Genomic DNA, 12,579 nt, shown 5'->3' on the forward strand with positions numbered 1-12,579 from the left:
CATGATTATTTCTATCTTTCCAACAAATTTTCCTATTTAATTGGATAATCATATTTTCTAAATTTTTTTGCATTATTCAATTATTGTTGCAAGTTTCAAAAATTAGATCCAAATTTCAAAAATCAAATTTCTAATTTGGACCAATTTCCCTCCCTCAGTGTATGAGTTTTACTACTATTAGTCTAACCTATAATATCCCCATGTGAAGAAGTTGTAGAATTAAGGCTTCTCAAGGTTTAATTACCGAGGAGATGGAGCCTAATTTGGAAACTTTGTTTCATGAGGATGTTGGCGGTTCTTCCAATCCTTCACATGATCATGTTTATCCTCATTCTTTACATAATTCTCATGATGTGGATGAATCACTAACTAGGGTTTGAATCGTTGACCAATTGGTGAAGATTGACAATCAATTTGAAGATCTTAAATAATGGATGAGTCAACAATACCCAGAAAGTGAGGCTTTCCCATTGATTGAACAATTAAAAAGAATGGTTCAAAGTGATAAACTTGGTGTTGATGTCTTGCGTGGTATTTCTCATATTGTTGACATTAATATCATGTTCATAAAGAGTTGTGCCAAAGTTCTTGGTTAAACACAACCTCCCAATCAAAACAACCACTCCATTTCTTTGAATACTCTTATGGCTAGTGTTCCCACTTTTCCATCCAATATCGTGACCACTTCTACTCAAAATATCATACCTACACATGTTAGTTAAGGGGGAAACTCCTCTAACCATAATTATTTCCTTCCTCCTACTACGAGTCTTCCATTTGTTACCCAATCCTCTCTCATTCCCACTTACAATAGTGTTCCACCTCCTTATTCTCAACCACCACCTTCATACATCCCTCCTTATTCTCAACCACCACCTTCATACAACAACATTACCCCTCCCTCTTTCAACAATGTTACCCCTCCTCCTCAATCTAAAATGTCCAATTTCAACTCTTCCAATGAATATACCCTCAATATTCTAGCCCAAGTAGTGTCTTCTTTACAACAACAAATGGCTTCCATGAACCAATCTAAGTATAGTGTTCCCACATTTGATGTAGTGAGCCCATTATCTAGTGACATTGTTTGTGTTACATCCCTCCTAAACATGTGGAAGTACCTCAATTGGAGCTTTATAATGGAAAAGCTGATCGCTTGACTCATGTGAAAACATTTCAAACTTTGTGTAGTGACTTTGCTCATGACCAAAGGCTTTTGGCTAAGTTGTTTACTAGAACGTTAAGGGATAAAGCTTTACAATGGTATTGTTCTTTGCCTCCTTATTCTATTAATTCATTTCAACAATTGGCTAATGCTTTTATTCAACAATTTCACAATAATATTAGTCACAAAATTACCTTAACTTCTTTGATGCATTGTAAGTGAGGTGTTAAAGAAAAAAACTAGTTTTATTGGTAGATATAAACATTTATATTCTCAAATTAATTTTCTTGTGCCTGATCATGATATTCAAAGAATATTTATTGCCAATTTGCAAAAAGATATTAGGGATACATTTCTTTTTTCTAAGATTACTTCCTTTATGCAGTTGTGTGCAGTACTTCACAATTATCATCTTACCATGAGTCAATTGGAACAATCATCCTCTTCAATGGATCCTAGTGTTAAAAGTGAAAGTGCTCAACAAACTTTTGTGAAGTTCAAACTAAATAAGGGATTCATCAAGTTCAATGACAACAATAAAAATAATCATGTAGCATTTGCAACTACAAGTGTGTCTCCTTTGTCTAAATATTTCAGAAAGGAATTTACTCTACTTAATGAAGCTTTGCATAGTATTATGTCTTAATTATTACAAAGGAATGTGTTGAATCTTCCCCTTATTAAACCAATTGGTACAACAAATCTTGTGTCACCTTCCTTTGATTCCAAATCCTTTTTCCAATACCATCATCAAACTGGTCATGATACTGAAAAGTGTTATTCTTCAAGGAGTAATATTTAGGAATTGATTGATAATAATACCATTTTTGTGGCTAGTTTGAATGATAAAGGAAACAAATTTGTCGCTCCTCCTAACTAAAATATTCAAATCTTCACTAATACTTTACCTTCTCATTCTGATAATGTGATTGAAATTGACCAATGTGCCTATTCTCCTAATGTTGTTGGCCTTGAATCTAATAATGTGGGGAACCTTATTGATAATAATGAACCACCTAAGGACTTATGCATTGCATTTGATCCTAGTGAGACTATTGAATCACCTGATGGGCCTCTATATATTGCTATAAAGATCAAGGGCATGCCCTCATGATGGATTCTTATTGATCCTGCTTGTACAGTTAATATTATCACTAAAGAATTTGTTTATACTTTGCAATTGCATCAAGTGACATATGATAAATTTGATGTGATATTTAAAGTCTTTGATGGTTTGTAAAGCCCCGCCAGGAAACCCCGAAGGGATTAGGCCATAACACAAGAATAGAGTGCAATAATTTTTTTATTTTTTATTTTTAGATAAACATAACACTAAGATACATCAAGATATCAAAGATTCAGATTACATAGCGGAAGACATCAACTAAAACCTAAAGAGTTTCCCAATGTGATTACTTAATAACAAATTTCATTTAACACAATCAATTAATCCAATAAGCTGATTATCTTAAAAACGAGATAATTCTTAAACAAGGATAATTTCTTTCAGAAGATGGAAATATAAATCACAAGAAAAGATTCATCCATTAAGATCTATTCATAATCTTCATTCAAGCTTTTCCTTAAAGTATAAGCCATGCATCTAATATTCTAACACACAAGAATTTCATCATAAACGTATGAGATCTTTTCATGAAAACTTAATTTTCTTAACAACAACTGAATATATCCCACTACTCTAAGTACATTCCTTCATGATACAATTTACTGCATTTTAAAAGATGATTACATACATGCATCTATGGTAAATCTCATCTAAACCACTTATGCATTCGATCAAAATGGCATTCATACATACTAACACTAAACATGAAATATAAGAAATAAAAGCATCACATAACACCAAGATGATCTCAGAGTTCACCCCTAAAGGGCTGCATCTCCGAGTCTACTCAACTGCACGACCCCTCTGATAATTAATAAAGTTATGAATACATGAGGTTCTCATAATTTACAATCCTGCCATCAAGGTGAAACATAATCAATATACAAACGACCACATCGATCAATTAAGATATAAACGATCCCTGAAAAGGAAAGGATCCAGTTGAACATAAACGAATCAAATACAAAGGTCCACTGGAGCATTTGCAAACTAAGTCATCGCAACCCAAGGTATAACATGAACTAGATACTCACAAGGGCATAAGCAACAAGATGACTCCACAAAAGTGCCCCTATCAAGACCAGACAATAAAACACTAGCGAACATAGGGACAAGTGTCATCACACAACTTGGTATGGCTACCCTGACAGGTCTTCATAGGTTCTGGCCCCATACATTGGGTTACCCTGGTAACCTAATCCGTACCTCCGGCCCATCCAAGCTTCACGTGGACCCACACATCCTTTCGTGAAGACAAGGATGATGGTTTGCCATTTCAGGCCTTCTCACAGCATGTCGAGTCTGTATTAGCACTCGTGCCATGTGTGAGGTACAATTATCTTACTTAGAGATTACATTCTAATCTACTATTAGGTTATCACTTATTAGACTCACTTTTGATGGGTTACCTAGTAGCCACTTTGGGTGCGGCCCCCAATCGAAAGCCACTTTCCCATACGACACTAGACTATACTCAGACAAACTCAAAAACCAAGGAATACACAAGGTCAAGCAATCAGAGTTCAAAATGAAGGAAACAACCATTTGGTCAAACACGACTTATATGAGGTGCACTAACTGACGGTACTCTAACTAGAGACCTGACCAACTATGGTCAACCACGAATCATCATTCGACACCCCAAAAAGGATATGACAATACAACACCACAACAAAATAACAGTCAACTCGAAACCAAGGACAGAAATAGGTACCCAAATCAACCATGCGACAGGGTCCAATGAAACAAGTCAAAGCTTGCCATTACATAAGCAAAAGCGAATATAGAAATTAAACTCGCATAGGCAATATCCAGCAGATACAATCTTTTTCGAATTGATCTAAATGTTAAAAGTTGATCAAGTTTTCTACATGATCTATATTAGATTGCAGTTATCTACCTCATCTAAGTATAGGTTATTCTTGGTTTTCTAACTCTCTAAGGCTCATTAGCATTGAACATACATAAATGCGTCATTATGAGCTCTTAAACCAAGTTCACATAAATATAATTAAATAACATTAACCGAATAAATATACTATTTCATCTTCAAATAAAACATTATTGATATTCTCTTTTGAAATAACATAACCCAATCTCACTTCTTCAAACAAGCATATAGTTCCCAAAAATGGAAAGATACCCTTAGAAAGGAGCTAGAACAAAATAGGTAAAAATTTTCCAAATTAACATAATATTTTAATTCCACAAAATCCTATTAACATAGGGGTTAATTCCCAAGAATTAACAAATAATAAATATTTGATTTTATTCTTTCTTTTCAATTTGCAAATGCCTATATTAGTTCCTTGCAAATACATCAAAATGCAATTTAACCAATTAACATAAATATTATATTTTAATATTATTAAATGATACAATTTAATATTATTTAATGATAATTTTTTAATGTTAAATGGTTTCTCTTATCCTTCTATTGGTTCTATTATACTTCCTATTGAGGTTAGCATTAAATTCTTAGATGTTGTATTTGCTATCGTTCCTACATTTAATCAATTTCGTGTGACGTTGGGACATCCCTGTCTTTCTTCCATGAAAGCGATCACTTTCTACTATTAAGTGTTTGAAATTTCCTCATGATGATAAATCATAACTGTTAATCATAGCATATATCAACCTATAAAGAGTCATGGAGATGTTTGTCTTGATTATTTTTGGTCTGAACAATTCCAACCTCTTCAACCTAGAAGTGATGCTCTTTTTAAATCTTATCAAAATTGGAAAAATGAGATGATTTTATCCTTGAGTAAACCTAGAAATCCAACACTCATTCTTCCTCCAACTGATGATCATATGTACCTCTTCTTGAGGATAAGATTATTCTTCCTCCTAAGGAAAGAAATAATCTTCTTCCCAAAGAGGAATCAATCCCTTCTCATGAGACTATTATTCCTCCAAAGGATAGAAATACTCCTCCTCTAAAAGCCAAGTCTATTGCTTCTCCAAAGGATAAACATATTATTCCTCCTAAGGATAGACATATTCCACCTCATCATGATGGACCTGGTCTCCTTGATACACCTTCTATTCCTCCTTTATATGGTGTGGTTCCGCCTCCTACAACTTATAAAGAGAAGCACCAAGCATCCTCTATTGTTCAACCTAAAAGACCTTAGCCCATTCATCCTTCCTTAAAATAAGAAAAAAGAGCCTACACTAGTTGAACCTACACCTTCACAACCTTTGGCTAAAACTAAATGAAACCATTGTGTGAGAGAACACCGACGAAGATGTCGTGCTAGAGCTCGTGAACTTGCTTCTCAAACCATTTGTTCTCCTAAGAAACCAACTCTTGATATAAATCTAGTTGATCAAACTTCTCCAAAACAAGAGGTTCAACCTAAATCTCCAAGACACAAAATGATTAAGACAACTGATGGTTCAAGTTCTATTCCTATTAGATCTCCTATTTTTATTAATCTTGATGAAGAAATAGGTGAGAATTTTGTTAATGATGAGAATGTTGATCCTAATATTTCTCATGATGAATATGAATATGTTGATGTTGACAATGATTTATCTAAGGGATTTTTGCAAGCATTAATCCTAGCTCCTAGTAACAAACAAAGCGATTCATCATTAGAGCATGGTCCTTGTTTGGAACTTGTGATAGCTCCATATATTGTGCTTAATGTGGCTCCTCTTGCATATTGTCCACCTTCGTAAAACAATGATGAGAAAGATTGGGAGGTAGATAAGGTTCTTGAGCAACTTCATTAGCATTGCAGATTCTCTCTCCCTCTCCTCTCTTTCTTTTTTGTGACATTCTTCTATTTGTCTCTCATTTCTTCTATTTGTTGTCCCTAGTGTTGTCTACTTGAGGATGATGCAAAATATTGAGATATCTTCCAGTCTCTCCTATGTAGACTCAAAAGACACATGCGCCCTTCTTTCAAGGTGGTTTCCTTTCTTTGGGGAATGAGGAAAATTCTATGCATATATATATATATATATATATATATATATATATATATATATATATATATATATATATATATATATATATATATATATATATATATATATATATATATATATATATATATATATATATATATATATATATATATACATGAAATACATTGGTTATCATACAAAAGTATACTGACCCTAGGGTTATGTGAAACCACCCCCCATTTTATGTCTTGTGATTATTGTCCTTTGACTTATCCCTTCTTGGGGGCTAAATCATTGTGATACGGTGCTTACCTTCTTGGGGTGTATTCTACCTTAAAGAAATTGCTCCTGATAAGGCGTGCACAATCCCTTTAATGTGGGGGCATATACTCTACTCAATGGATTTCTATCTTGATACTTAAGTTACTTACTGAACTTTGTCTTTTGCTTTGTAATTTTGGTATTTTTCTTTTCATGACTCATAGTAAGATAACTTTACTAGTTTCTAGTCATCTCTCTCTCTCTCTCTCTCTCTCTCTCTCATAATGTCTGATGCAACCATAACTAGTGAAACCCTCAAAAGAGAGTTGACCGACTTATGCAGCAATAGTAATACAACGAAAGCAACCAGAAATCATAACAAGAAGATATAAAAAAATCATATTATTTTTTTAGAACTTCCGGCAACCATTTTGTTATCATCATATATTCATCAAAGAACATTCGGTAGTTAACTGATTACATGGAGGCTTCAAGCCAGATACAATCCAACCGGGACTCTAAGAATCAACTGGATCACTAAATGCGAATCTCAATCCTTATTCTTAATTCTACTTCCTCTGCCACTACAAATGATTATATAATATCATATTTATACCTGTCGGAACATATCCGGGTCGGCCTCATAATATTACATTTACCAATGCAGGAAAATGAAACATGTAATTAGGTCGGCCCTAAGAATTAAGAAATATTTTTGGAAAATAACCATGAAGTGCGGTTTAGCAGGAAGGTCGGCCACACACCAAAGAACATCCGACAAGACCCGAAATAGATCCACATACCAAGAATCGCGTTGGTAATGAAGGAAAACCAACTAGTAAGAACAAGAACTGTCTCGAAACCCATAAATAGTCAACCGAAAGAAATAACTGACCGGAAAAGAACCCAAATGAACTGAAAATATGGAATTAAGCACATGAACCAGCCTAGAAACCGAAAATAAGATCTGCCACAAAAAGCAAGCAACTACCGGTACCAACAGATAAGAACACAGAAAACTACACAATGAACTAAACAAGAACAAAATAGGAAGGAAATATTTTTGGTTGATGCAATATTGCTCATCGACCAGGGATGCTCCTACATCAGACACCCGAGGTAGAAAGAAGATGTTCTATGAGAGGCAACTCATGAACATATTAAAAGATTCAGAATAAAGATCCCATTCTCATTTCCGATCCAAACAACTTCCTTATTTTCCAACCTCTTCTTTAGCTCCTCCAAAATCTCAACCGGATTCTCTAACCCCTAACTCTCTTTGCTTATCTTCCCTTGCTTTAGATCTGCACATTGTCTCTATTTATTGCTCTCTTTCTTCTGCAACTCTGATTTTTTTTTGCCACAAGACTTCATCCGATTTGTCTCCACAATCTCTCTGTTATCCAGTTCCATCTATCCATCAAGATCATCTATCAGATCCATCTGCAGACTCATGTCACCCTTCGATATAACTTCTGCAACTGGTTTCATCAGATCTTTCTACAATCCTTCTGGTATAACCTCTGCAACCGATTTCTCAGTATTGTAACTTTTGCCAAGGTTCAGATTCTTCACCTCCTTCTCTTTCTCCTTCAACGAGATCAAAGTGAACTTCTGCCCATCCTTCTCAATAGTGACTAGGTTTCTTCTACACTCATAAATAGTTCCTTTATCAAACTGCCAAGGTCTTCCTAACAAGAAATGACAAGCACTCATAGATACAACATCACACAAGACCTCATCCCTAAAAGGCCCAATATTAAAATTCACCAAACACTGCTCCTTTACTTCAATCTTTTGATGATTTTGTAACCAACTTACCTCATAAGGACAAGGACGCTCAATCCTCTTCAATCCAAGCTTCATAACCATCTCCTTAGATACTAAATTATCAAAACTCTCAGTATCCACAATAACCTTGAAACACTTACCACTTGATTTGCATATAGTCGAGAATAGATTCTTCCTTTGAGTAGATCTGATATCCTTTCTTCTAAACATAAGGGATTCTCCTTTCTCTGGTGTACAATCAGATCCGGTACCTTCACCTTTTGGTTTCTCGTTTGCCACACAACTTCTCGCCATTCCCTTCTTACATTCATAGAATCTATGTTTTTTCTCTCCACACTTAAAACATTTGTCGGGGAATTCTCTACCGATACTGCTACTACCTTTCCTCTATGTTTTGTATTCTATTTCTTTACTCCACTTAGGTTTTGACTTATCTTCCTCAACCGGTTTCTATTTCTCTATACTCATTTGCCCTTTGAATTTATCCTTCACTCTAGGGTTATTTGGTTGTCTTCTTCTTACCTTATCCTCAGCCTTCAAAGCATACTGGTAAGCTTCTTCCACTATGGAAATCCTCAACATACCCATCTCATCCTATATGTTAAATGCAAGTCCACTTATTTACCTCGCCACCTTTTCTCTGTCCATCTCTCTATGTCCAGACCTAATCATTATCTTGTGGAATTCCTCAATATATTCTTTCACATACATGTTTCTCTGTTTCAGGTTCTGCAACTTCTTAAACAATTCCAACTCATAGTCTCCTAGTATGAACTTGGCCTTCAATATTGCAACCATCTATCTCCACTGAGTGATCTTCAATTCACCATTCTCTATTCTATCTTTCTGCAATTCTTTCCACCATAAGGCAACATGCCCTTTCAACTTAATCTGTTCCAACCAGGCTCTCTATGAGTCCTTGACATCCTCAAACTTGAAGTAATCCTTCAAATCTCTAATCCAATCGATCAAATCCTCTGGGTTCAGCATTCCAGAATAGTTTGAAACTTTAATTTTGTGAACTTTACTCACTTGTGCCACTACTCTCAGGAATCTTTCCTCTCTTTCATCTTCTGGTCCTTCAGCTTCTTCAAGCTCTTCACTGGCTTCCTCATACTCATCCTCAGATTCAAGGTTCCTCCGCAAACCAGCCAAAGCATTCTAGATTTTGTTCCTCACTTCATTCTTGAAGTCCTCCATAATCTTCTCTACCCTTCGAGGGTTTGTCCTTCTAGGTGGCATCTCCTCTTCCACTCCGGTGAACTGCCTCAACTCGATGATCTGACTACCGATGTCAATTGCCTCTCCTCAATGATCTATTGAACACACACACAACCTGCCTCCAATCAATGATCTATCCACCCAAAGGAAAGCCTCAGGGTTCACAAACTCTTCCACTAGCCAGTTCATAACCAGCTCTAATAGCATTTGATTCAACCATAATCGGTGAAACCCTCAAAAGAGAGCTGACTGGCTTATGGAGAAAGAGTAACACAATGAAAGCAACCTAAAAAAATAACAAGAAGACATAAACATATCATATTATTGATTTAGAAATTTCAGCAACCATCTAGTTATCATCATATATTCATTAAAGAATATCTGGTAGTTAACTAGTTACATGCAGGCTTCAAGCCAAATACAATCCAACTGAGACTCTAAGAATCAACCGGATCACTAAATGCAAATCACAATCCTTATTCTCAATTCTACTTCCTTTGCCACTACAAATGATTACATAATATCATATTTATACCCGCCGGAACATATTTGGTCAGCCTCATAATATTATATTTACCAATGTAGGAAAATGAAATGTGTAATTAGGTCAGCCTTAAGAATAAAGAAATCTTTCCAAAAAAAAACAACCACGAATTGCGGTTCAATAGGAAGGTTGGCCACATGCCAAAGAACATCAAACAAGACCCGAAATAGATCCACATGCCAAGAATCGCGCTGATAATGAAGGAAAACCAACTGGTAAGCACAAGAACTATCCCAAAACCCAAAAATAGTCAAGCAGAAGTGATAACTGACCGGAAAAGAACCCAAATGAACTGAAAAATATGGAATTAAGCACACGAACCATCGTGGAAACCAAAAATAAGATCTGCCACAAAAAGCAAGGAACTAACGGTACCAACCGATAAGAACACAAAAAACTGCACAAAGAACTAAACAAGAACAAAACTGAAAGGAAATATTTTTGGTTAATGCAATATTGCTCATCAACCAGGGATGCTCTTGCATCAATGTCCCTTTTATCTTGTTATCAAAATTGTAGGATCCTAAAGTCCATTGGGGGCTTGGTTTATCTTGCCTCCTTGATGACTTGGTGAAAGTTTTCAATTTGAACCCTTTGTACTTTACAGAGATTATGATTGACTTCATACTCCTGCTAAAGTGGGGTCTATCCTAAAATTGCACCCTTTGCAATTTCAACTGCATTTGGGTCTTCACCTTAGTGTATGCGCCCCTCAGCCTGATTGAAGACTTGATTATGCTCTTGCACATCACAAATGGCATCTAACTCAAATGGTGCATCAACATACACCTTGTGCCTACCCCAAAATAGGGCAGGAACATGGTACCACACCATGGTCCTCCCTAAATTGGGCTCAATTTGACCCCTTGGTCCTATTTCAAAATTGAGCAGGATTTCCCTCTTTGTGTCGGCTCATGTCAAAAAATTAGCCAATTTCACCAACGAGCAATTATATAAAGAGGATTTCCCCTCTCATTTGAAGATCTATCATATACACACATGATATCAAGCACACATGATATCAAGCATTCAAGTATTCAAGCAATTTAGCATCACCAGTCTTCTTTCATCTTAGGAGCTCAATAGTAAACAAGTTTCAAGCATTGAAGGAGATATTATTCATCATAATTTGTTGAAGACTTCATAAACCCTAATTCTATGTTGAGGCAAGCAAAACTTCACAAGGAGGTATCACAATTCAACGTTAAGTCATAATTCAACATCTTCCTCAAATGGGGATCCTTTACTTTCAGTCATTTCGATTACATTTATCTCAATTTCATGGTTAATTCCAAAAATGGGGTTTTGCCTATGGCCAAACCTTATTCCCAACACATTTCCCTTTTTTTTTCTATGTAGGAAATAAGTACAGAGCTATATTCTTCAGATTAGGCTTCATTCACAATGACAAATCATCTCCCTTTGGTGTGCGAAAACTTCGAAGGACCGTTGTGATGCGCCATGGCCCCGACAATTTTTGAGCAGTTTCAGGGACCAGATCCGATTCGATTTGCATTGCTTAATTCCAAGTGCATGCGAAAATCCCATGTGTGTAGCTCACTATTTTTATACTTTTACCTTCAATTTTCAGCATTTTACCTAATTTCAGCACTTCAACTCACATAAGAGGAAACATTATTCACCCAAATTCATTTAGCATTTAATCTTTATCTGATTCATTACTAGATCTAGTGAATTCTTCTTCCTCTTTTGAATGTAAAGGCCCCAAGTGGAAAATATCTCTAGCGGTTTTCATTCCTTGGGTGAAAATCATAGGGAATCATTTTCCCCCTTTACAAAAGGATTGGGATGTGAGCTTTAAAAGGCCATATATAGATTGAGGCAATCAGTAGGAGCTCAGTACAAATAAACTTGCATGCATCTCTATTTTGTTGGTTTTGTAAAAAAGTAAGTCAATTCAAATGTTTATATATCTAGAATATATTATATGAAGATTATAGTTCCATTATATGTGGCTGATGCAATCATTGTATGCGAATATATCACACTATTAAATGACGAAAAAATAGTTCTAGTTTTTGAGTTTGAATTGATAGTAATGAAGATACACTATTAACCTAAAAACATAAACCACAAACCTACTATTTAATATTATATTCAAACATATTCAAATTTATTGACTATAAAGAAATAGCATGTAATATTAGTGAAAATTCATTAATATTCTTGCAAGGGGGGTTGAAGGGAAAGAAACATATTGACCAAAAAAATTATAGAAAATCCTATTAATTTATTCATATTTTAAAATCATTTTTTGACATTATTTTTATTTTCTTTTTCATGTAAATATATAAAATATAATTCACTCACACTTGATTTATGAAAAAGAAAAAACTTAAAGAATAGCGAAACATGAGCATACAGTCCTTTCTTTCTTCCTCTAGTGAAAGAAAGGATGGAATCATTTATTAAAAAAAACTCTATATTACTTATCATTTTAGTGTCTCATTTTTTATATTTCTTAACAAGTACTAACATCTATTCATGTGTTTCTTAAGAAGCTTTTAAAAAATATAGTACTCATTTTATTGA

This window comes from Cryptomeria japonica, chromosome 2 (genome assembly GCF_030272615.1).
Source record: "Cryptomeria japonica chromosome 2, Sugi_1.0, whole genome shotgun sequence".
NCBI classification, from domain to species: Eukaryota; Viridiplantae; Streptophyta; class Pinopsida; order Cupressales; family Cupressaceae; genus Cryptomeria; species Cryptomeria japonica.